This window comes from Schistocerca serialis, unplaced genomic scaffold (assembly GCF_023864345.2).
Source record: "Schistocerca serialis cubense isolate TAMUIC-IGC-003099 unplaced genomic scaffold, iqSchSeri2.2 HiC_scaffold_1434, whole genome shotgun sequence".
In the NCBI taxonomy this organism is placed as follows: Eukaryota; Metazoa; Arthropoda; class Insecta; order Orthoptera; family Acrididae; genus Schistocerca; species Schistocerca serialis.
Genome location: NW_026047663.1, coordinates 61,172 through 88,135, shown reverse-complemented (window position 1 = coordinate 88,135; position 26,964 = coordinate 61,172). Strand labels below are relative to the sequence as shown.

Sequence of the window (26,964 nt, the reverse complement as noted above, 5' to 3'; positions counted from 1 at the left end):
TTATTAGTAGCGAAAGCAGATATCGCAGATCTTGATGCAGTATCGAGTTTGAACACCTGTTTTCGTAATTAGCATTAAATCGGTCCTGTCCAACTGTTAGTAAGACCAATGTTAGGTCGCAAGTGCAGGGAAAAAGAAGTCGCTAATTTAAAGCTCTATATCAGCTTACCTCTTGTTCCTGCTACTTCGTAGTACGAAAGTTCGCCCAATGTCTCTTTTGTTATATGAAATGAAGCAATGCATTCACATATATATGCGCGGTACCCTAGTAAATGGAATTGACAAACGAGGCTTTATGATTAGGCATGCTTTATATCTTTGTCAGGCCTATCCCACAAAATTTTTTCTGCAAATTCTTCATAGCATTAGGAGAATGATTACGAAAGTACAAGAGAATACAATATGTTTCAAATGTGTTGAGGTAAAACTAGTCGTATGATCAAAAGTAGGCTGTAGGGAACTGTAACAACTGCACTCTTATTAGTATACTACAAATTTTTGGCCAGGTTCCATCAGAAATAATAGTCTGCCAGTAACGTCAATATTCACTGAATATAAGGTTGTAGGTTCGGTACGTGCATCGTACATATTTTTTTTTTTTACATTATTATGTGTTGAACAAAAACAATTTATTGTCGTGAGCATCCTAAATATACATTTAAACCATACTCTACAGTCAACCAGGTCAAATTTTTTTACCAGTCATTATAACTTTGTACACTACCACTCACTATTTTTGTTTTATCTGCTAACAGAGACAGTTTTGTCTCTAAGATTTCTATTTTGTAATTAGATTACCTTTAAACCGTCCTATTACCTCTTCTGACTTTTCTTTGCTGTTCAGATGGATTGGAAACTAAGTAACATAAATGTAAAATAAGACAAAAGACCAGAAATGAATTAACTGAATGGTTAAATCAAGTTCCTGCAACCTTTCCCATTGGGACCAAGATAAACCCAAAACCAAGAAAATGTATAAAAACTCTAGCTGCAGTCTTCAGACATTGAAATTAAAATAATGAGCCTGGAGATGCTCCAGATAGTAGCATGAAATTAGCTGAATTAGGTGTAAACAGCAGTCTCACAGGGAACTTATAAACATCATTTCTGTCACTACCAATTAGGGAACATGGTTCTAGGCTTGCTGATAGATTTGTTCGTTAAATTTACATTTATCTTTGAGTATGGCTTTTACATAAATATGTCATTACACTGTATGAAGGTAAATCATACGCTGGAAATGTTACTGTAGCAAATATGTAATGCAAGTATATCTCATTTAAAATAAGTTGCAATTGCAGGATCAAGAAAGGGGAAAAGAAATAGGTTTTGGCTTCAAAGCTAAGGTGGAGTCTTGTACTGTAAAGACAGTGTATTAACAGAAAAGCTGAATCTCGCCCAATACCTGTTAACAGAAAGGGGCGTGGTCCATAATAGCAGTGAACATCTATGCTAAATATCTGAAAATGTTTGACGGAATGTATTTACTACATGGTATTACTGAAAGTGTTGTTCTACTTTGAAGACAATGTGTGCACTATTATCTGTAACACGTGTTATCAAAAATATCCTTAACGAATGTGTTATTTTTACATTTACAACCCCTTAGCCTAAAAACTTAATAACGGGTCTATATAAATATCTTTAAATTTCAAAGCATTACTGAAATAGAACAATTTATTTCGGCTTCTTATTAACCACCGATTTACTTTTGGAATGGCTTAAAATTACCCAGAGTATTTTATGTAGGTAAAATAATGTGTTGTTCAAGATTGACATAAACTTAGCCAGAATAGCAGAGCAACTTTATCGGTATAAATATTAAAATATTACAGCAAACAGTCAATTTGTCTATATTTTTACTATCAAAAATGATCAGTAACTGTAACTACAACATGTGTTGCAACAAGTAACATCTTTTGTGGGCAGTATTTTCAAAAAATGGTCTAAAGTGGGCAAAGTTCCCCCAGTTGACTGCATTTCCATTCACATATTCGCAGTCTTCAGCATAAAATGCTAAATTTTGATAATAAATAAAAATAGCAATTACAATACAAAATATGCACGACATTTACTTGTAATGACGTTTACTTTTTACCGTGTTTGGAAACAAGTATTCTTCAAAAAGTATTCTTCAGCAGATTTTGCATATGTGCTGTTTCATTCTGAGGCTAGAAAAGAGTATAGAGTACAAGCTAATGTTCTTACTGAGTGAATGTATACTTTTTTCCTCTCTACAATATTATATAAAATATAAATCGTATGTATAAAAAGCTATTAAAATCCAGAGAAAAAAATAAACGACATAAATGAAGCACAAGGAAGAAACAAAGATGGTGGCAAAGCACAGAAGTCAAATATGTACACAGGTCGAAGGATGAAGTTTTTATTTACATATGCATCATTCTGAAACCTGGAGAGCGACATAGTTTACTTCCAAATAATATATTTATTTATTTTATTTATTTATGCATTTATTTTACCTGGCAAGATTAGGGCCTTCAGGCCCTCTCTTACACCTAACCAGGCATACTCAGATTCAACAAATTTCAGTGTCTACAGAAAATTAGGACATATAACATGTTATACAATATTAATGTTAAAGAAAAAAATAGAGATTATAAAAGTAGTACAATGATAATTATAACAATCAAAAAATAATTATAACAATCAAGAATAATAATAATAATAATAATAATAATAATAATGATAATAATAATAATAAAAATGACTATGTATATGAAAGTAAACATGTTTTTCTTTTATGAGTGTCAGTCCTATTGCTACTTGGGAATTTTCTCGTTATATTCTTGCAGCTTGTGAGTTATTCTCATCAAGCAGAGACATAAGACGATGGAATGGGGTGAAAGAGATATAGAAGAGGTAGATAGGTTACAGGAAGAGAAATAGAATGGTAAAATTCGAAGCTATGATGGAGAGGAGAAAGAAAAAGATGAGGGGGGGCACAACAATGGTGGCTATACCGTCCCTAATATGTAAGTCTTAAGTTCCCTCTTGAATGTTGAGTGGCTTTGGATAAGACGCAGATCACAGGGGAGCGCGTTTCATAGTCGTATGGCTGAGATGGAGAATGACACGGAGAAAGATTTTGTGTTATGTAAAGGTACAGCCAAGATGCTAGACGTATCCGATCTGGTATTGCGGTTGTGGAATGATGATAGGTGTTTAATGTGAGAAGATAAGTATTGGGGGCACCAGTGGCTAAGAAATCGATGAAGTAAGCACATCGTGTGGAGATCGCGTGCCTTATGTGGGCGTATCCAACCAAGCTGGGAGTATGAAGGACTGATATGATCATACAACCGTATGTTGCATACGTATCTAACACAAGCATTCATCACTAGCTCGAGGCATCTCGAATTTTCATTATTTGTGCCATGTTGAACTACATCACAGTAGTAAAGATTAGGCAAGACTAGTGTTTGGACTAATTTTTGTTTAACATGGGTTGGAAATATTTTTCTAAATTTTTGAATTGCATGTAGGGAGGAGAGCGATTTCCGGCAAGCTGTGACTGTTTGTTCTTCCCAGTTTAGGTGTTCATCCAAGATTATTCCAAGGTCTTTTACTGTTTTTTGGTATGGTAGTTGGGTACCATTGAGGAGTATTTGAGGGACTGTTTCGCGAAAGTACCGACTGATTAACTTTGGATGAGATATAAGTATGACCTGGGATTTCTTGGGGTTTAGTTTCAGACCTAGGTTCTGTGCCCATCGAGAAACAGAGCAAAGATCTGCGTTCATACTCGCTACTGCGTCAGCAATGTTCTTGGGGCTTGCACTTATGTACAGTTGGATGTCGTCAGCATATAGATGGTAGTTGCAGGAGTGAATCACTGAAGAAATATCATTAATGTACAGTGAGAAGAGTAATGGACCAAGGACGGAGCCTTGGGGAACTCCAGAGCGCACGTTTTTCCATGATGACTTTTCCGACCCACAAATGACCTGTTGACTTCTGTTTTTGAGGTAGCTATCGAACCAGTGTATTGCGCTGTTTGAGAAATTCAGCTGCTTCATTTTAATTAGTAATATATCAAAGTCAACTGTATCAAAAGCCTTGCTAAAGTCAAGCAGTGTTAGGATGGTAGCTTCACGTCTGTCCATAGCATGTTTAATGTCATCAGTTACTTTGATTAATGCAGTTGCTGTACTATGGTGCTTTCGAAAGCCTGACTGATATTTGTCGTGAATGTTATGAGTTTTGAGGTAATCCGTCAGCTGTTCATGGACGATGTGTTCTAGGGCTTTAGATATTGCAGGAAGTATGCTGATCGGCCTGTAGTCACCTGGCGACTTAGGGTTGTCAGTCTTGGGTATAGGTTGAATTAAGCTTTGCTTCCACTCAGTTGGATATGTACTACTGACAAGAGACAGGTTGAAGATGTCTGTGATAACTGGAGTAATAGTGTTTACGACGGTCTTAATCATGCCAATGCTCAATCCATCATTTCCTACTGCCTCGGAAGAGATTCTCATAATTGCCTTGTGTACTGTGCCGGTAGTGACATGTTTTAGGAAAAACTTGTCTCTCGAGAGATTGATATCTTGGGGCTGGTAATTTTTCGCTGCGTGGCAGTTTACAGCTGTTGAGAAGAAATCGTTTAATTCTTCTGCAGACGCTTGATAAACAGCGTCAGATCTTCGCTTCCCTATACCGAAACTGCGCAGCTTTTTCCACAGTGCAGCAGGTTTTGATATGCCGCATACGACAGAGCGGGCATGTCTGATTTTGGCATTCCTCACGCTTTGCTTGGTTCTATTTCGGAGTTTCCTATAAGCTTCGTACGCCTCGGGAGTTGGGTTACGCTTGAAGGCCCTATGTGCAGAATCACGTTCATTCATTAACTGGCGTAATGCAGTGGTGAGCCACGGAGCGGGAGCTCTCTTTACCTTGACAGTGCGTTGAGGAGCATGTTTATCATACAGTGCAATAATTTTGCGACTAATTCCCGAATTTTTCCGTCTAAAGTCGATTCATTGCTTATATCATGCCAAGGGATGTCTGAGCAATCCTTTTGAAGAGCGCCATGGTTAACATTTTTTAGGTTTCTGTAGGTTACCAGGTGAGATTTTTCTTTGGTAGTTTGTACTGTGTAATTTAAGAAAATCACGTCATGAGCAGAGAGTCCTGGAGCGGATGTCTGATTGGCGCGAATTATTTTATCTGGTCGCTTTGTTGCTATTATATCTATGAGTGTATGGCTGTGTGGCGTGTGATGAGTTGGGTCCAGCGGTGTTAAACTCATATCATTGGAGTGGAACAGTCTCCTAAGTTTTTCTGCAGAGGGAGATTTTAACTGTAAGTCGGTGTTTGTGTCGCCCATAATGATTATGTGTTCATACAGTGTCACGAGCGAGGACAGGGCAGACTGAAAGGAGGACATAGAACCGACGTTTGGAGGTTTATAGATTACTCCAATTAGCAGTTTCTGATTTGATGTATTTATTTCGAGAAACAAGAACTCTGCTTCTCCTTCGCCCTTTGCATCCGATGTGCATAGTATAGTAGGTCTCAGATCAGAGCGAATATAGGCACCCACACCACCCCCGCGTCGTGTTTCACGATCTGCCCTTAGGAGAGAGTAACCAGTGATTCGGATAGCGTCGGAAGAAATGTTTGGTTTCAACCAAGTTTCAGAGACGAGGATAATATGGAACAGCGATTGGCAGAACAGGTCACAGAACTCGTCGAAGTGAGCCGTTAGCGACTGAGCGTTCGCGTGGGCCACAAAGAGCCCGCCGCCGGAACCGGTCCGTCCCATTGTGGCCGCCTGTAGGACCGAGCGCGCTCCGTCTACCTGCTGGCCGGAAGAGGGACAAAAGCTGGATTTCGCGGGGGAAGACATATTTACAGGTGTGTCCAAGGTCGTGACTGACTCAAGCGTCTGTGGGCTAAAGGTGAAAGACAAGCTGGAGGTATCGGAGAAGGGAGCGAAAAGAAAGATGGAAAGTGGCAGTACGAGATAATAAAAACACTCCATACTCAGAAAGAAACATAGAACAAAAATTTATAAAAATCACTGTGATTTAAACAAAAATGAGACCACTTTAAGAGAAAATGGCAACCAAATGAAGTTTGAATGTCAATTTTTCAAATCATTTACTAAAGAGTGTTTTTGGAAATCACAGTTTCTGCAGTAACTTTGTCATGGCCTGCTTCTACTGCCTTGTGTCACTACACCCTGATATCTTTTATTTCCCTCCCTTGGAACCAGATGAATTCTTGTTGCCAGGAAACTGAATTATTTTCTCCTGTACACTGTGGCAGGCTGGGAAAACTACTTTCTCCTTCACTGATGCAGGCACGGCAGTGGCTACATCGGAGAGCAACAATTCACCTGTGAGTAATTTCTTCTTGTTGCTTCTCAAACACATCTCTGCCATTTAAAATATACTGAAAACCTCACTTGATGGCTCAATAAGTGAGGTCTCTATAAAGGACTTTAGATGTAAAAGCACGTTTACAGGCTTACAGATATTTTCTTCAGGTGCTATTAGACTCTCCTCGCAAAATTTGCAAAGTGCATGACACTTCATAACCTGCCTGACAGTGTGACCACACACCATGTCACAAAGTGGCTCACCAACTTCCTCAGCACAATATCAGTGGCAGTATTAAAGAACTGAGAAAGAGTAATAGCCCTCAGTGACGATTTTACTTCTAGTAGCGTTGGTACAGGATTTTTGAAGTGGAGCATTGCTAACAGATTTTTCAAGGTATCTTGTCTATATCTAGTTATTAGCAAAAATTTAATTTTCTTCCCATTCAGGAATGTGTTCTGAATTCCAAAATACCTCCAGCTGTCAAAACTACACCACACTGAACTGGTTTCCAGGCACTGTTCAGGCCAATTTTCAAATTTTCAAATAATCACAGAGTGTCCTGAAGATGACAGAGAGCCTCACTGTATGTTTGTTCATCAGAACGACTCAGAGGCATAACTGGAGCTCTGGATGTCATGAGGCAAGACCACTTACAAACGTGCTTTAGCAACCGTGCTGTGGTTAAAGTATTTCTCTGCAGTTTCTCTGTCTTGACAGCATACTCACTGGCTGCTGCAGTCTGGCTGTTAATTAGGGCAGTAGACGAGCCAACTTTCATTTTCTCGTAATGGTTTGGAATCAAACGCTTCTCACTCAGTTTTGGCGCCAGTTTAAGACTTAAAACCACTGTCTACCTCAAGCCACTGTTATACACGATTTATATGTACCTCATTATAAGGCGGATCACGTCCCTCGACAACATTTTGTCAGAAGAAGACTGATTGCCCATTGATTAAGTGAATCCCCGTTTTTCAAAATGTATGATGTATCTGTGAGGAAAATTAGTTTCCTATTATGATCAGAAAGACACTGGCAGAAACTAATTTTGAAAACCTTTCGACAACAATTGCAAATTCTCGCCATACAGCTCAATTTTGCCCTCCCATCACTGACGCGATGCAGCGAACATTGTACGAGTCCTAAGATTCCCTAATAAAGCTTATAGTAATGTCTGGCGTGAGAACTGGAAAAAGATGGCCCTGTGTAATGGTAACCTATTGTTTGTTTCCATCTTGAGGTAATACCACCCAGCATAACAACTGATGCATTAGAAGCTATAGTTTTTGCAAGGGCGAGATCTGGTGGAGGTGTCGTATCATTATCAATGGTGCAGCCAATGCTCAACCACATTCCAATGGTGAGTGATACTAACCTCATCCATCAGGAGAACAGGATGCATCTCCACTGGTAACATGAGGGCAAGCTTGACTTTCAGGAAACTCACGAGCTCCCTCGGCACACCAGGTCTAAATTTTATGGTCTGTAGCGAACATATTGGGGTTCTATCTGAAGGAAAAGGTAACTTATTTTCCAGCAGGACTTTGTACCCCTTACTACTACAAGGTGGTCTAATTTTTAGCCCTTTCCACTGACCATTTGCTACCTTTAAGTGTCCCTTTTGTTCATATTGCAAACTGATCTGCACCGAATAAACCGTGCAGACTCGCAAAGAGGCTGTCATTTTCTAAAGACACTCCTCTCTCCCTTTTCTGAGAGAGGATGAGTTTTCTCTTTAAAGCTTCAATTCCAGCCTGAAGCTAGGTTCTTCAGGGTGGTGACTTCATCTTCTGTCGTGTCCAAGTTCGCTGCAGGACTGATGTCATTGGTCACATTCGAAGGCTCTCCAACCTCTGGAACACATATTTGCAATATTACAATTTGCAAACATAAAAATCATTTAATACTGTAATATGTTTTTAGGTAGCCAGTAATTGTTTCTCAGTAGGCTGTGGTATGTAATTTAAAGATTCGTAAGATGCCAAAATCTTACTTTCAAAGGACTGAAGCAAGTCTATGTCAATCTGAGTGGTAATATTCCAAGTATGCTCTTAATACTATGAAATGGTAAAGTAATGTCATATCCTAAAGTGCAATTGTAGTTGACCAATTATATTTAATTCTCAACAAACGGTACTATAGTGTTTCCAAAAATTTGTAGGCACTTTGCTAGGCACCACAGGAATCTGACAGCAATAGAATGTAAAAGAGCTTCTCTGTACAACACTTCAATAATAACGCAGCACGTGAGAACTGAATACTTAAATTACAAGAGCTGTGAGGCAAGTGTTACTTCCTGATGTGGGCTTTAGTGGAGATTACCTTTCAGTGCAAGTAATTATTATTTACAATAAAAGATTAAATAATCAGGACCAGACCTAACCACAACATTGGACACCTTAGCACCTGTTGTGCTACATATCTCCAATAAACGCAAAGCTCTGTATACAGAGCCTCATAAACACAAATGGTATGGGAAACACCACAGGCTTTTAAGGAAACTTTAACCAGCTGTGGCAACAAATCAAAGCATCAGTTTTCCCATTTGTGTATAACATTTAACTGTAAATTAGAAATACGGTATATACAGTGTCCAATGGCAAGCAGTAGAAACGATATAGCACAAAGGTACGAGAAATTACATTACTTTATATTTCATCAGATACCAATACAAGTGGACTGTGTGTCTGAGAGATGTGGTCCTGTTCACTAAATTACCTTGTGGTGAAGTATTTTGTTCCCTCCATCAACAGACCCTGGACATGTCAGTTTCAAAAATATACAGCTGTTGCAAATGAAATGTTTTAGTCTTCTTCTGTACACAACTCAGGGTTAAAATGAGTGTACAAAATATAACTTCTAAAGAAGGAACTCTAAGCAACACATTTACAACAACTTTAAAAAGGTATATGCTTACTGTACTCAACTGACAAAAGTGTTTCCTACGACAATTACTACGATACAAGTAAGCCTACTTTCTGCAAGGATAATGCTGTGAAGGGAAATTCTGTGTGTCCTACTGATCGAAAACAGCAAATGTGTGCTGTTAGCAGTCAAACGAGATTTTCAGAGTGTCATAACTCAGGAGCAAGTGAAAGCATGACGTATGCATATAGCAATTGAAGCTGTGAACGTTATTTTCGAGTTACCTGTATCCTCAGTCCGTTTCTCTAGTAGGCCAACAGGTTTCCTCTCGGCAGGAGCTTTACGATCACCAAAAATGGTTGGCACAGCATTTGGTTTACGTTTTACCACTCCACCAATTCTGTCGGCTCAAACTGGTCTGGAGTAAAGTGATTCTGGTAAACACAAACAGTACTATCAGTCAGTTTAGTTACCAACTTCGTTATTTAAGCGATATAAAAATGTCAAGACTATACATTATAACTATATTTTATAATATAAAATATATGAATCTGTAATATCAATAGAACTCAGTACATGCTACTCCTAACTACATACAGTGCAAGAAGTCAGAGACCTATGAGTTAGGTACAGTAGCTATACACAAACATTGTAACACTCAGATTCTATCTACAAACTAACTGAAAAAATTTCATTTTACACGATACGACTAACATCTTTTAGGGAATGTATCTTCATTCAAGTTTAATTTTCATTAGGTTTGGGTTTCCTGTGTAACAACAAATATTGTACGATACACGTTGTCTACGCCTGCCTACACTGTGTGATCAAAAGTATCCGGACATCACCAAAAATATCAGTTTTTCATATTAGGTGCATAGTCCTGCCACCTACTGCCACTGTTTCCGATGTGACAGTGAAGTGGAAACGTGAAGGGACACGTACAGCACAAAAGCGTACATGTCGACCTCTTGTGTCAACTGGCAGAGACCGCCGACAGTTGAAGAGCGTCTGTCCAAACCGTCACGCAGGAATTCCAAACTGCATCAGAATCAGAATTCAGTGCAAGTACTATGACACTTGGGAAACTTTGATTTCAAGTTACTTTTGAGTACATTACGGGAGTGAACAGTGGTCAATGTGTTACAAATATTTACTATCAAAAACAGTCTCGATCACGATTTATTTATTACGGTGTCCGGTTTCGACCACTACTGTGGTCATCTTTAGAGCAATGAGTAAGAACCACCTTCTGGCGGTAAATCACTACCAGCAATCAGTACTCACCGTAATAAATAAATTGTGATCAAGACTGTTTGTGATAGTAAATACTGGATTTCAAGGTTGAGCGCACGGTGCAACGAGTGTAAACATTGGACGATTGAACAGCAGAGAAACGTTGTGTGGAGAGACAAATCACGGTACACAATGTGGCGATCCGAAGGCAGAGTGTGGGTATTTCGAATGCCTGGAGCACATCATCTGTCAGCATATGTAGTGCCAACAGCAAAATTCAGAGGCAGCAGTGTTATATGCTGTGGTCGTGTTTTCCATGGAGTGGGCTTCCACCCCTTGTTGTTTTGCGTGACACTATCACAGGCCTACATTAATGTTTTAAGCACCTTCTTGCTTTCCACTGTTGAAGAGCAATTCGGGGATGGTGATTGCATCTTTCAACATGATCGGGCACCTGTTCATATTGCACGGCCTGTGGCAGAGTGGTTACCTGACAGTAACATCCCTGTAATGGACTGGCCTGCACAGAGTCCTGACCTGAATCCTAGGGAACATCTTTGGCACGTTTCGGAATGCGGACTTCGTGCCAGGCCTCACCGACCGACATCGATATCTCTCCTCAGTGGAGTACTCCGTGAAGAATGGGCTGCCATTCCCCGAGAAAACTTCCAGCACCTCATTGAACGTATGCAAGCGAGAGTGGAAGCTGTCATCAAGGCTAAGGGTGGGCCAACACCACACTGAATTCCAGCATTACTGACGGAGGGCGCCACGAACTTTTAAGTCATTTTCAGGCATGTGTCTCGATATTTTTGATCACGTGGTGTAGTATTTGTATCTGAGACTGCTGGATATACAAGATTCCGTATTAAAAGAGTTAATTATAAATATACTGTACTGTTACGACTGACGATACAATTCAACTATGCTATTCTTTTTATTTATTTCAATGTTTGTCGAAACGGTAGGCCTACACTATTAAATGCAAGTAACAGGTACTTTACAGAGGTACGTCATTATCACGCCAATTATTTTCACAAAATTTACTGAAAATGAGGCACTGTTAGTTGATCTTTGAAGTACACACAGCCATAGCCAACAACATACATTAAAACATCCAAATACTGTACTTCCCATCTTCAACAATTGGGCCTACATACTGAATACAAAACGAAAAACCGTGTTTACCTATTACACCTTTCGTGTTGCCAAAAATATGTCTTTATAGCAGTCAGTACATTACAGATTAACTAGAAACGTGTAGCTTTCACTACGGTTTGTCCAAAAAAACGGGCTTGCACACAACGTACCTTTTACAAACAAATGTGAACGGTTTGAGACGAACCACATGTAATGACACACCAAATCTGATCACTAAGCGAGTCGAAATACAGCAAGTCTGTTACACAGCGAATGTTAAACCTTAAGATTATTTGCACTAATGAATGAAAACTGTACTTTCCATACAGAAGCGAGAGTCTCATGTGGGCTGCCAGTTGGCTCTGCTGATTTTCATCGGTCATATTCTCCTTCTTGCTGCATCTCTACCTTCAGAAGGAATTCTGTACAGTTTACCTCCCTTTCTGCCTCAGAACAAAAAGCCAAAAGCACAGCACTGAGGCAGTATTCTACTTAGAACTTGGAAACTACACAACACTGCCCATGCCTCACACACAATGCTTGGGCCCACAACGGCTGCTAATGTTACAAGATGTGATTTCAGCCAACTGTGGATGGCGGCGAACGCAGCAGAATACGATGGCCGTACTTCCCTTTATACGAGGCTGTACCACCCTGGTAAACACGCCACGACTGCAGTGCCGCAAAGTGGAGTGCATCTCGACTTACACTGCTGCCAACTTTGGACTTGCTAGCAAAACGGCTTCCTCGTGGAAGAACGGGGATGTGTGTTTAAAACCTTCAATCGTGCAATCGGATAGATGAGCAAAGTTTCACAAGTGAGAAGATAGTACGACACGTGTAGGTGGAACAGATTCTGTAAGGATTCAACGTTCACCTTTTGCATTATAAACAGCCCACATACAGTACTTGATAGTATATCCTACAGCAGTCTCCAAATAAATTCTTGCCCTTGTGCTATTAGGTGCTAATTATTTTCAACTGTTTGCGCTGGCTGTACGCTACCATCAGAACTTTAATTTCAAAAAGAGCATTACTTACATCTAAATAGGAATTCAACTTCATTAACAATTATTTAACATAATTCCAGTTTATAAGTCACTATGTTTAACCTACTGAAACGGCTTTGCCCTCGCAGTTTTTGCGAGTTAATTGCATGCATGAGCTCTTCAGTTATTTATGCACCATTCAGGTTGTGGATTCTTTGCAGCTTTTGGAATTAGTGTTTTGCAAGGCTTGTATGTAACACATAAATGTGATACTTCATGACCTTAATTCAAGATGGGAGTGTCATTCTGTAAAAATATAATTCATCCAGAAATCCCATCCAACCTTGCTATCTGAATCAGCACTTAGTGTGTCAAAGTGAAAACTTTGTATGCCTCTTCACTTCTGCTGCCCCAGTATCTGTATTTCTCAGGTAAGTTTTCATCTTTGTGTATGTCTCTTTGTGACCTACTAAGTAAATACAATCCTTAATTGATGGCAGTATGTTTGAGCACTGATTTTAATAATTACCAGCAGCAGGAATGTACAGATTACTCAATTCAATTAAACATCTCAGTATCTTAGTTTATTGCTGTTAAGGCTAAATATAATGTACAGGGATGCAATTTTTGCAACTGCTAGTATTACTGCTAAATCTACTGCTGCAGCTACAAGTTATTGAACCATAGATATCAGAACTTTATGTGTGCATTTATTGTGACGTGCAGATACTACGTAACTAATTTTTTTTCTTCACTACCCACAACACCAAACAGCTACTACATCTAAATTATGCTGAACGAGGTGGAACAGTGGATAGCACAATGGAATCGTATTCAGAAAGACAGTGCTTCAAACCCGTGTCCAGGCATCCCATTTTAGATGTTCCATTATTTCTCTAATTCACTTCAACGAAATGCCGGGGTGGTTCCTTTCAAAGTGCAAGGCCTTACTTCCTTTACCATCCTTTGCTAATCTGATCTCCTACGTCTAAATCATTATTTTGTACATTTGAGAGAGATGCAACCTCGTGACAAGAAAGTGATGCTGTAGCTGCTTCCACCAATAGTGCTGCAGAAGGAAATGACATGGAGGCTTCTGGGTGAATCAGACTGAATAGTGGAACAGCTATGGCCACCACAAACAACATGGAATCAGGAGGATGTGCTACACCCACATCTTCCACACCAACAAAATCTAAGGAGACTGAAGATTGCTATTTTCGTGCAGCGCAACTACTTGCGCAGATACCTTGAAACAAAATGAGAATGGTAATGTGGGCAGTTTCATAAAATATCTGGCATCAGTTTGTGAAATCAATTAGAAGGCATAGAGCAAGACCACTTTAGCACATCAATAAACTGTGTGTGTTACCCATATGCACACTATTTAAACAAAATTTGATTGCTGTCTTGGAAATAAACTAAATCCTTATTACTTCCTGAGAGAACTGAATGTGAGTGTTTTCACATGACCCTCGGCTGTGTTCAAAATGACTGCTGTCAGCTATTGTAATTATGTAGCTCAGCTCTGCACTACTATCCCCCCCCCCCCCCCCCCCGAACCTTGGACCTTGCCGTTAGTGGGAAGGCTTGCGTGATACAGACGCAGATAACCATACTGTAGGTGCACCCACAACACACAACAGAGGGGTATCTGTTGAGAGGTCAGACAAACGTGTGGTTCCTGAAGAAGAACAGTAGCCTTTTCAGTAGTTGCAATGGGCAACAGTCTGGGCAATTGACTGAACTGGCCTTGTAACATCACGCAAAATTGTCTTTCTGTGCTTGTACTGCAAACAGCTGAAAGCAAGGGGAAACTACAGCCATAAGTTTTCCTGGGGGCATACAGCTTTCCTGTATTGTTAAATAATGATGACATCCTCTCGGGTAAAACACTACAGAGGTATAATACTTCCGATATTTCCGATCAGGGACTGCTCAGGAGAACATCATTATCAGGAGAAACAGGAGTTTTATGGATTGGAGCGTTGAATGTCAGATCCCTTAACTGGGCAGATAGGTTGGAAAATTTAAAAATGGAAATGGATAGGTTAACGTTAGATATAATGGGAATTAGTTAGTTGATTGGCAGGAGAAACTGAACTTCTGGTCAGGTGAATACAGGGTCATAAATACAAAATCAGATAAGGGTAATGCAGGGGTAGGTTTAATAATGAATAAAAATTAGGAATGCGGATAAGCTACTACAAACAGCAGGGTTAATGCTTTTGCACAGTAGTACAGGTTTATATGCGAACTAGCTCTGCACATGATGCATTGAAGAAATGTATGATGAGATAAAAGAAATTATTCACATAGTTAAGGGAGAAAAAAATTTAATACTCATTGGGGACTGGAATTCAGTAGTAGGAAGAGGAGGAGAAGGAAAAGTAGTAGGTGAATATGGAGGTTTAAGAATCATGAAAGAAGGTTGTATGTGTGGAAGAGACCTGGAGACACCAAAAGATTTCAAACTGATTATACAGGGCATTACAAAAAGGTAGGACCAAACTTTCAGGAAACATTCCTCACACACAAATAAAGAAAAGATGTTATGTGGACATGTGTCCGGAAACGCTTAATTTCCACGTTAGAGCTCATTTTAGTTTCGTCAGTATGTACTGCACTTCCTCGACACACCGCCAGTTGGCCCAACTGAAGGAAGGTAATGTTGACTTGGGTGCTTGTGTTGACATGCGACTCGTTGCTCTACAGTACTAGCATTAAGCACGTCAGTACGTACCATCGACAGGTTAGTGTTTTGCAGTCAATGCAATGTTTACAAATGCGGAGTTGGCAGATGCCCATTTGATGTACGGATTAGCGCGGGGCAATAACCGTGGCGCGGTACGTTTGTATCGGACAGATTTCCAGAACGAAGGTGTCCCGACAGGAAGACGTTCGAAGCAATTGATCGGCGTCTTAGGGAGCACGGAACATTCCAGCCAATGACTCGCGACTGGGGAAGACCTAGAACGACGAGGACACCTGCAATGGACGAGGCAATTCTTCGTGCAGTTGACGATAACCCTAATGTCAGCGTCAGAGAAGTTGCTGCTGTACAAGGTAACGTTGACCACGTGACTGTACGGAGAGTGCTACGGGAGAACCAGTTGTTTCTGTACCACGTACAGCGTGTGCAGGCACTATCAGCAGCTGATTGGCCTCCGCGGGTACACTTCTGCGAATGGTTCATCCAACAATGTGTCAATCCTCATTTCAGTGCAAATGTTCTCTTTATGGATGGGGCTGTGATCAAATTGTAAATTTTCACAATCGACATGTGTGGGCTGACAAGAATCCGCACACAATTGTGCAATTACGTCATCAACACAGATTTTCTGTGAATGTTTGGGCAGGCATTGTCGTTGATGTCTCAAATGGGCCCCATGTTCTTCCACCCACGCTCAATGGAGCAGTTATGATTTCATACGGGATACTCTACCTGTGCTGCTAGAACATGTGCCTTTACAAGTACGACACAACATATGGTTCGTGCACGATGGAGCTCCTGCACATTTCAGTACAAGTGTTCGTACGCTTCTCGACAACAGATTCGGTGACCGACGGATTGGTAGAGGCGGAGCAATTCCGTGGCCTCCACGCTCTCCTGACCTCAACCCTCTCGACTTTCATTTATGGGGGCATTTGAAAGCTCTTGTCTACGCAACCCCGGTACCAAATGTAGAGACTCTTCGCGCTCGTATTGTGGACGGCTGTGATACAATACGCCATTCTCCAGGGCTGCATCAGCGCATCAGGGATTCCGTGCGACGGAGGGTGGATGCGTGTATCCTCGCTAACGGAGGACATTTTGAACATTTCCTGTAACAAAGCGTTTGAAGTCACACTGCTACGATCTGTTGCTGTGTGTTTCCATTCCACGATTAATGTGATTTGAAGAGAAGTAATAAAATGAGCTCTAACATGGAAAGTAAGCGTTTCCAGACACATGTCCACATAACATATTTTCTTTCTTTGTGTGTGAGGAACGTTTCCTGAAAGTTTGGCCGTACCTTTTTGTAACACCCTGTATGATAGTAAGACAGATTTGGGAAACAGGTTTTAAGTTCTATGACGTATTCCAGGGGCAGATGTGGACTCTGTACACAATTTACTGGTTATGGACAATATATTAAAAATGAAGAAATTACAAAATGGTAGGAATTTCAGGAGTTGGGACCTGGATAATCTCAAAAAATCAGAGGTTGTAGAGTGTTTCAGAGAGAGCATTAGAGGACAATAAAAGGGGAATGGAATAGAGTAGAAGGAGAATGGGTAGCTTTGAGGGATGAAATAGTGAAGGCAGGAGAGGATCAAGTAGGTAAAAAAAGACTAGGGCTAGTAGAAATCCTTGGGTAACAGAAGAAATATTGAATTTAATTGATGAAAGGAGAAAATATAAAAACGCAGTAAATGAAGCAGGCAAAAGGGAATACAAAAGTCTCAAAAATGAGATTGACAGGAAGTGCAAAATGGCTAAGCAGGATGGCTAGAGGACAAATGTAAGGATGTAGAGGCTTATCTCACTAGGGGTAAGATAGATACTGCCTACAGGAAAATTAAAGAGACCTTTGGAGAAAGGAGAACCACTTGCATGAATATCAAGATCTCAGATGGAAACCCAGTTCTAAGCAAAGAAGGGAAAGCAGGATGGTGGAAGGAGTATATAGAGGGTCTGTACAAGGGCGATGTACTGGGGGGCATTAGTATGGAAATGGAAGAGGACGTAGATGAAGATGAGGTAGGAGATATGACACTGTGTGAAGAATTGGTGAGAGCACTGAAACACCTAAGTAGAAACAAGGCACCGCAAGTAGACAACATTCCATTAGAGCTACTGATGCCCTTGGGAGAGCCAGCCGTGACAAAACTCTGCCATCTGGTGAGCAAGATGTATGAGACAGGCGAAGTATCCTCGGGCTTCAAGAAGAATATAACAACTCCATATCCACAGAAAGCAGGTGCTGACAGGTGGGTGAACCACCAAACTATCGTTTTAATAAGTCACCATTGCAAAACAGACAAATGAAGAAACTGGTAGAAGATGACCTCAGGACGGTCAGTTTGGGTTCTGTTCAAATGTAGGAACACGCGAGCCAATTCTGACCCTACTACTTATCTTAGAAGCTATGTTAAGTAACGGTAAACCCACATTTATAACATTCGTAGGCACAGAGAGCTTTTGACAATGCTGACTGGAACAAGCTCTTTCAAATTCTCACGATAAATACAGGGAGCGAAAGGGTATTTACAATTTGTACAGAAACCAGATGGCAGTTACAGGAGTCGAGGGGCATGAAAGGGCAGCAGTGATTGAGAAGGGAGTGAGACAGGGCTGTAGCTTTGTGGCACAACTTGGCTAGAAGAAGAGGCAAGTCGGTAGGAACATTCTGAGGGATCGACGATCTCCTACTTAGTACTGGAGGGAAGCGAGGAGGGTAAAAATTGTAGATCGAGACCAAGAGATGAATGCAGGAGGACGTCGGTTGCAGCAGTTACTCTGAGATGAAAAGGTTTGCACAGGATGGAGTAGCACGGAGAGTTGCATCGAACCAGTCTTTGGACTGAAGATCACAACAACAACACCTCTGTACTACCAAATCACAACATATGTGGCCCGCCTGAAGACCGTGTGACATGGCGCACATTTATGGGTACAACTATCAGGTCATACTCTCTTGTATTAGTGCACGGTGAAGTGCTGTATGCCACACGTGTCCAGAAACGCTGCATTATTTGTAGATCTGAGTAACTCTATGGGAACCAGATTTTAGGAATGCACAAGTGAAATAAAACACAGCTGTGTGCTTTGTGTGTACATGCACCACTGCTCTGGCTTTCAGTGCAGATTTTGAAAGGCAGTTCAGTTTATTTGTTAGTTGCCGCTTGACTCTTAGAGGGATGTGTAGCTGGTTCACATTTCACAGCCACGTTCTTATTACAGCTGTACAGAAGAAGGTCTGAATTGATTGGTGATTACCGTAGAGCTCAAAACGAATCTCCTACATTTAGTAAAGTGTATTATACATGAGCAACATCATTACACAGAGTTACTGTATAAAATTCAGTTGCCATCTCTGTAGCCACCGACAACGAACTGTTGTTACTCTTAAGAGGCTACCGTTGCTACTGGCAAGTGTAACAGCAAATAAAAGAGAATGCTGTATGTACAAAAATAATGACTAATAAGCACTATTATATTCTACATCTACATACATACTCCGCAATCCACCATAGGTGCGTGGCGGAGGGTACCTCGTACCACAACTACCATCTTCTCTCCCTGTTCCAAACAGAACGAGGGAAAAATGACTGCCTATATGCCTCTGTACAAGCCCTAATCTCTCTTACCTTATCTTTGTGGTCTTTCAGCGAAATGTAAGTTGGCGGCAGTAAAACTGTACTGCAGTCAGCCTCAAATGCTGGTCCTCTAAATTTCCTCAGTAGCGATTCACGAAAAGAACGCCTCCTTTCCTCTAGAGACTCCCACCCGAGTTCCTGAAGCATTTCTGTAACACTCGCGTGTCAATCCAACCTACCAGTAACAAATCTAGCAGCCCGCCTCTGAATTGCTTCTATGTCCTCCCCCAATCCGACCAGATAGGGATCCCAAACGCTCGAGCAGTACTCGAGAATAGGTCGTATTAGTGTTTTATAAGCGGTTCCCTTTACAGATGAACCACATCTTCCCAAAATTCTACCAATGAACCGAAGACGACAATCCGCCTTCCCCACAACTGCCATTACATGCTTGTCCCACTTCATATCGCTCTGCAATGTTCCACCCAAATATTTAATCGACGTTACTGTGTCAAGCGCTACACCACTAATGGAGTATTCAAACATTACGGGATTCTTTTTCCTATTCGTCTGCATTAATTTACATTTATCTATATTCAGAGTTAGCTGCAATTCCTTACACCAATCACAAATCCTGTCCAAATCATCTCGTATTCTCGGACAGTCACTCAACGACGACACCTTCCCGTACACCACAGCATCATCAGCAAACAGCCGCACATTGCTATCCACCCTATCCAAAAGATCATTTACGTAAACAGAAAACAACAGCGGACCTACCACACTTCGCTGGGGCACTCCAGATGATACCCTCACCTCCGATGAACACTCACCATCGAGGACAACGTACTGGGTTCTATTACTTAAGAAATCTTCGAGCCACTCTCATATTTGGGGACCAATCCCATATGCTTGTACCTTAGTTAGGAGTCTGCAGTGGGGCACAGAGTCAAACGGTTTCCAGAAGTCAAGGAATAAGGCATCCGTCTGATTTCCTTCATCCACGGTTCGCAAGGTATTGTGTGAAACAACGGAGAGTTTGCCTTTCGCAGGAGCGATGCTTTCTAAAGCCGTGCTGATGCATGGAAGGCAACTTCTCTGTCTCGAGGAAATCCATTATATTCGAACCGAGAATATGTTCGAGAATCCTGCAACAAACTGATGTTAAGGATATTGGTCTGTAATTTTGAGGATGCATCCTTCTTGCCTTTTTATATACAGACGTCACCTGCACTTTTTCCAGTTGGGCAAGAGATTCGCGATAAATGCAAGCTAAGTAAGAAGCCAATGCATTAGAGTTCTCTTGGGATCCCATCAGGACCTGGCAATTTATTTATTTTCAACCGATTCAGCTGCTTCACAACCCCAGGGATGTCTATCATTACGTCCTCCATACGGGAATTTGTACGAGACTCAAACGGAGGTATGTTTGTACGATCCTCTTGCGTGAAAGATTTCTCAAATGCTAAATTTAAAATTTCAGCTTTCGTTCTGCTGTCACCGTTGCCAGGCCAGACTGATGAGTGAGTGACTGGACGGAAGCCTTCGACCCGCTTACCGATTTTACGTAAGACCAGAATTTCCTTGTGTTTTCAGCAAGATCTTTTGCTAAGGTACAACGGTGGTAGTGGTTGTATGCTTTGCGCATCGCTCTTTTTACAGCAACACGAATCTCCACTAACTTTTGCCTGTCATCATTCTCCCGATCTTTCTTGTACCGCGAGTGCAACTGTCTTTGCTTCCTGAGCATTCTCCCAATTGCACTGTTAAACCAAGGTGGGTCTTTTCCGCCCGTAACCCACTTTTTCCGCACATATTTGTCCAATGTGTGATTTACAATGTGTTTAAAATTTGCCCATAATTCTTCCACGTCCATCGTACCGGAAGTAAATGAAGTCGATTCATTTACTAAGTGGGATGCTAACAACTGCTTATCCGCACTTTCTAGTAAGAACACTCTCCTACCCTTCTTGACCGACTTTTTAACTATCGTAACCATAGTCGTAATGACAACATCATGATCACTAATCCCTGTCTCAACACTGACACCATAGATAAGGTCTGGTCTGTTCGTGGCTACCAGATCTAAAATATTTCCATTACGCGTTGGCTGTCGATGTAGCTGCTCAAGACAGTTTTCGGATAATGTGTTCAAAAGTAATTCACACGACGGCTTGTCTGTACCACCTGTAACGAATCCACAGACATCCCAGTCTATACTAGGTGGGTTGAAGTCGCCTCCGACTAATATAGCATGATCTGGGTACTTCTGTGACACAGAATGTAGACTCCCTTTGAATGATTCTAGAACTGTCACGGTGGAACCTCGTGGCGGGTAATAACACCCGACAATTAACTTTATTTCTCCTTGCTCTGTTAGACGTGTCCAGATAACTTCACAATCACACTCTACTTTGACCTCAGTAGACACAATATTTTTGTCAAGTGGAATGAAGACACCACCTCCTACGCTGTCTAATCTGTCTTTCCGATACACATTCCAACCCTCACTAAATATTTCAGAACTTCCTATCTCAGGGTTCAGCCAGGTCTCAGTCCCGAGAATAATTTGCGCGCCACACGCTTCCTGGAGGGCAGTAAATTCGGGAACTTTATTCCGAACACTCTGAAAATTTACTGCTAATATCTTGATAGCTGGAGTGTTCATCGGGACACCTCGCACTGCTGCCTATCCTAAAATAAAAAACCCTGTGCACGCCGCAATTACTCTGCTACCCGAGTAGCCGCTTCCTTTGTGTAGAGCACCCCTGACCTATCTAGGGGCGTCCTACAATTCCCCAACCAATAGGGCAAGTGGGAACACGTAGGAGGGTTTTCGCAGTTGGGAGTTAAATGATCATTGTAGATGATGAATCTGTGGTAATGACAGTCTCTGACTAGGTATGAGGGAGGCTCTACTTTGTGTTCTGGTAAGAGACGAGCACCGCAGTCCGAAGGTGGCGATCTACGGTTGAGGAGTCATCAGAAAAGATGCGAATGAGGAATATAGGGCCAGAATTGTAACAATTACGTGGGCTTTTTGGATCTGCGTGTCAGGATTTGGACTCGGCTTCCACACAACTGCCCCCACAGTAATCTCGGGGTCCACCACCGTCAATCGCAAACATGAGTCAGCAGGAGGTGGGGCGTCGGGGTCAGTTCGGTCACAGTGGACTGTTTTTGAGGAGGGAGGCATGTGGACCTAAGGTGATGGCTGGTAGACATTGCAGGAGGCGGGTCTGGGAATCAGAATCGGTGGATTTTACGATTACCGAGTCTTTGCAGGGTATGAGTTGTGATATGTTGTCTGGGAATATCTTTGTCTTTTTTGTTTTTGAGGAAAAGTGTTTTAGCACTGGGGAATCCGAAATCAGAGTGTGAGAGGATTAAGGAATGTCATGTAGGAGACGTGTGGGCTCAGATGGGATTTGACCGCATAGTTTCGGTTGTGGGGGGGGGGGGGCAAATGTGGGAGGGTGTCACAGATAGGTGGGGTACCTCTCTTAGGTGGGTTACTGGCATCGTTTGAGGCTGCGGTGTCAGAGGATATTGACTGTGCAGTGGGACAAGATTTTGAATGCCTTTTCTTACTTTTCCTACCTTTAGCAGGTGGGTTCATGCAAATGCAGACGGAGCCAGTGCGGTAACAACTGTGACACAGCTTGTGGGTGTCGGTCTGTTGTTGCTGGAGTAGGTGGGGGATGCCGGGAAGCTGCTTCCGAACCCAGACGTAGAGATGACGATGCTGGAGGTGGAGCAGCTGGCTGCTGCAACTGCGAGATGCGTGGCACGGTCAGCAGTGTTGGCAGCACTGGCAGTGGAGCTGTGGTCCATGCTGGACTGATGTGGTCTGCAAACGAGCAGTCGGTTACGTGTCGGGATGGTGTGAGCCGGTGTGTGGGAATATGTGAGCAGTCGGTTACGTGTCGGGACAGTGTGTGCCGGTGTGTGGGAATATGTGAGCAGTCGGTTACGTGTCGGGACGGTGTGTGCCGATGTGTGGAAATATGTGAGCAGTCGGTTACGTGTCGGGACGGTGTGTGCCGGTGTGTGGGAATATGTGAGCAGTCGGTTACGTGTCGGGACAGTGTGTGCCTGTGTGTGGGAATATGTGAGCAGTCGGTTACGTGTCGGGACGATGTGTGCCGGTGTGTGGGAATATGTGAGCAGTCGGTTACGTGTCGGTACGGTGTGCGCCTGTGTGTGGGAATATGTGAGCAGTCGGTTACGTGTCGGGACGGTGTGTGCCTGTGTGTGGGAATATGTGAGCAGTCGGTTACGTGTCGGGACGGTGTGTGCCTGTGTGTGGCAATATGTGAGCAGTTGGTTACGTGTCGGGACAGTGTGTGCCCGTGTGTGGGAATATGTGAGCAGTCGGTCACGTGCCGAAACGGAGTGCGCCTGTGTGTGGGAATATGTGAGCAGTTGGTTAACTGTCTGGATGGTGTGTGCCTGTGTGTGGGAATATGTGAACAGTTGGTTACGTGTCGGGACGATGTGTGCCTGTGTGTGGCAATATTTGAGCAGTCGGTTACGTGTCGGGACGGTGTGTGCCTGTGTGTGGGAATATGTGAGCAGTGGGTTAGGTGTCGGGACGGTGTGTGCCTGTGTGTGGGAATATGTGAGCAGTCAGTTACGTGTCGGGACGGTGTGTGCCAGTGTGTGGGAATATATGAGCAGTTGGTTACGTGTCGGGATGGTGTGTGCCTGTGTGTGGGAATATGTGAGCAGTTGGTTACGTGTCGGGACGGTGTGTGCCTGTGTGTGGGAATATGTGAGCAGTCGGTTACGTGTCGGGACGGTGTGTGCCTGTGTGTGGGAATATGTGAGCAGTGGGTTACGTGTCGGGACGGTGTGTGCCTGTGTGTGGGAATATATGAGCAGTCGGTTACGTGTCGGGACGGTGTGTGCCTGTGTGTGGGAATATGTGAGCAGTTGGTTACGTGTCGGGACGGTGTTTGCCTGTGTGTGGGAATATGTGAGCAGTCGGTCACGTGTCGGGACCTTGTGTGCCCGTGTGTGCGAATATGTGAGCAGTCGGTTACGTGTTGGGACGGTGTGTGCCGGTGTGTGGGAATATGTGAGCAGTTAGTTACGCGTCGGGACGGTGTGAGGGAATATGTGAGCAGCCGGTTACGTGACGGGACGGTGTGTGCCTGTGTGGGAATCTGTGAGCAGTCGGTTACGTGTCGGGACGGTGTGTGCCGGTGTGTGGGAATATGTGAGCAGTCGGTTACGTGTCGCGATGGTGTGTGCCGGTGTGTGCGATTATGTGAGCAATCGGTTATGTGTCGGGACGGTGTGTGCTGGTGTGTGGGAATATGTGAGCAGTCGGTTACGTGTCGGGACGGTGTGTGCCTGTGTGTGGGAATATGTGAGCAGTAGGTTACGTGTCGGGACGGTGTGTGCCTGTGTGTGGGAATATGTGAGCAGTCGGTTACGTGTCGGGACGGTGTGTGCCTGTGTGTGGGAATATGTGAGCAGTCGGTTACGTGTCGGGACGGTGTGTGCCTGTGTGTGGGAATATGTGAGCAGTCGGTTACGTGTCGGGACGGTGTGTGCCCGTGAGTGGGAATATGTGAGCAGTCGGTTACATGTCCTGACGGTGTGTGCCTGTGTGTGGGAATAGGTGAGCAGTGGGTTACGTGTCGGGACGGTGTGTGCCTGTGTGTGGGAATATGTGAGCAGTTGGTTACATGTCGGGACGGTGTGTGCCTGTGTGTAGGACCATGTGAGCAGTCGGTTACGTGTCGGGACGGTGTGTGCCTGTGTGTGGGAATATGTGAACAGTCGGTTACGTGTCGGGATGGTGTGTACCAGTGCATGGGAATATGTGGGCAGTCGGTTACGTGTCGGGACGGTGTGTGCCTGTGTGTGGGAATATGTGAGCAGTCGCTTACGTATCGTGATGGTGTGTGCCGGTGTGTGGGAATATGTGAGCAGTTGGTTACGTGTCGGGACGGTTTGTGCCCGTGTGTGGGAATATGTGAGAAGTCGGTTACGTGTCGGGAAGGTGTGTGCCTGTGTGTCGGAATATGTGAGCAGTCGGTTAAGTGTTGGGACAGTGTGTGCCTGTGAGTGGGAATATGTGAGCAGTCGGGTACGTGCCGGGACGGTGTGTGCCTGTGTGTGGGAATATGTGAGCAGTCGGTTACGTGTCGGGATGGTGTGTGCCTGTGTGTGGGAATATGTGAACAGTTGGTTACGTGTCGGGACGATGAGTTCCTGTGTGTGGCAATATGTGAGCAGTCGGTTATGTGTCGGGACGGTGTGTGCCTGTGTGTGGGAATATGTGAGCAGTGGGTTACGTGCCGGTACGGTATGTGCCTGTGTGTGGGAATATGTGAGCAGTCAATTATGTGTCGGGACGGTGTGTGCCAGTGTGTGGGAATATATGAGCAGTTGGTTACGTGTCGAGATAGTGTGTGCCTGTGTGTGGGAATATGTGAGCAGTAGGTTACGTGTCGGGATGGTGTGTGCCTGTGTGTGGGAATATGTGAGCAGTCGGTTACATGTCGGGACGGTGTGTGCCTGTGTGTGGGGATATGTGAGCAGTCGGTTACGTGTCGGGACGGTGTGTGCCGATGTGTGGGAATACGTGGGCAGTCGGTTACGTGTCGTGACGGTCTGTGCCTGTGTGTGGGAATATGTGAGCAGTCGGTTACGTGTCGGGACGGTGTGTGCCCGTGTGTGGGAATATGTGACCAGTCTGTTACGTGTCGGGACGGTGTGTGCCTGAGTGTGGGAATATGTGAGCAGTGGGTTACGTGTCGGGACGGTGTGTGCCGGTGTGTGGGGATATGTGAGCAGTTAGTTACGTGTCGGGACGGTGTGTGGGAATATATGAGCAGTCGGTTACGTGTCGGGACGGTGTGTGCCTGTGTGTGGGAATATGTGAGCAGTCGGGTACGTGTGGGGACGGTGTGTGTCAGTGTGTGGGAATATGTGAGCTGTCGGTTACGTGTTGGATCGGTGTGTGCCTGTGTGTGGGAATATGTGAGCAGTCGGTTACGTATCGTGATGGTGTGTGCCGGTTTGTGGGAATATGTGAGCAGTTGGTTACGTGTCGGGACGGTTTGTGCCCGTGTGTGGGAATATGTGAGCAGTCGGTTACATGTCGGGAAGGTGTGTGCCTGTGTGTGGGAATATGTGAGCAGTCGGTTAAGTGTCGGGACAGTGTGTGCCTGTGAGTGGGAATATGTGAGCAGTCGGTTACGTGTCGGGACGGTGTGTGCCTGTGTGTGGGAATATGTGTGCAGTGGGTTACGTGTCGGGACGGTGTGTGCCTGTGTATGGGAATATGCGTGCAGTCGGTTACGTGATGGGGTAGGTGTGTGGGAATATGTGAGCCGTCGGTTACGTGTCGGGACGGTGTGTGCCAGTGGGTGGGAATATGTGAGCAGTCGGTTACGTGTCGCGACGGTGTGTGCCTGTGTGTGGGAATATGTGAGCAGTCGGTTACGTGTCGGGACGGTGTGTGCTAGTGTGTGGGAATATGAGAGCAGTCGGTTACGTGTCGGGATATTGTGTGCCTGTGTGTGGGAATATGTGAGCAGTCGGTTACGTGTCGGGACGGTGTGTGCCTGTGTGTGGGAATATGTGAGCAGTCGGTCACGTGTCGGGACAGTGTGTGCCGGTGTGTGGGAATATGTGAGCAGTCGGTTACGTGTCGGGACAGTGTGTGCCTGTGTGTGGGAATATGTGAGCAGTCGGTTACGTGTAGGGACGATGTGTGCCGCTGTGTGGGAATATGTGAGCAGTTGGTTACGTGTCGGGACGGTGTGTGCCTGTGTGTGGGAATATGTGAGCAGTCGGTTACGTGTCGGGATGGTGTGTGCCGGTGTGTGGGAATATGTGAGCAGTTGGTTACGTGTCGGGACGGTGTGTGCCTGTGTGTGGGAATATGTGAGCAGTCGGTTATGTGTCTGGACGGTGTGTACCAGTGCGTGGGAATATGTGGGCAGTCGGTTACGTGTTGGGACGGTGTGTGCCTGTGTGTGGGACTATGTGAGCAGTTGGTTACGTGTCGGGATGGTGTGTGCCTGTGAGTGGGAATATGTGAACAGTTGGTTACGTGTCAGGACGAT

The 26,964-nt window shown here is 43.7% G+C and overlaps 1 long non-coding RNA gene across 1 annotated transcript in view; it reads right to left on the bottom strand.

The window, feature by feature from the left end:
* Positions 1 to 22,491, bottom strand: part of LOC126443282 (uncharacterized) — a 134,819-nt gene extending 112,328 nt beyond the window's left edge. Inside the window, exons 1-2 of the long non-coding RNA XR_007581842.1 lie at positions 22,478 to 22,491; positions 9,494 to 9,643 (exon numbers count right to left, since the gene is read on the bottom strand). This is a non-coding gene — a long non-coding RNA (uncharacterized LOC126443282). The remainder of the gene's footprint in view (positions 1 to 9,493; positions 9,644 to 22,477) is intronic.
* Between the last annotated feature and the right edge of the window lie 4,473 nt (positions 22,492 to 26,964).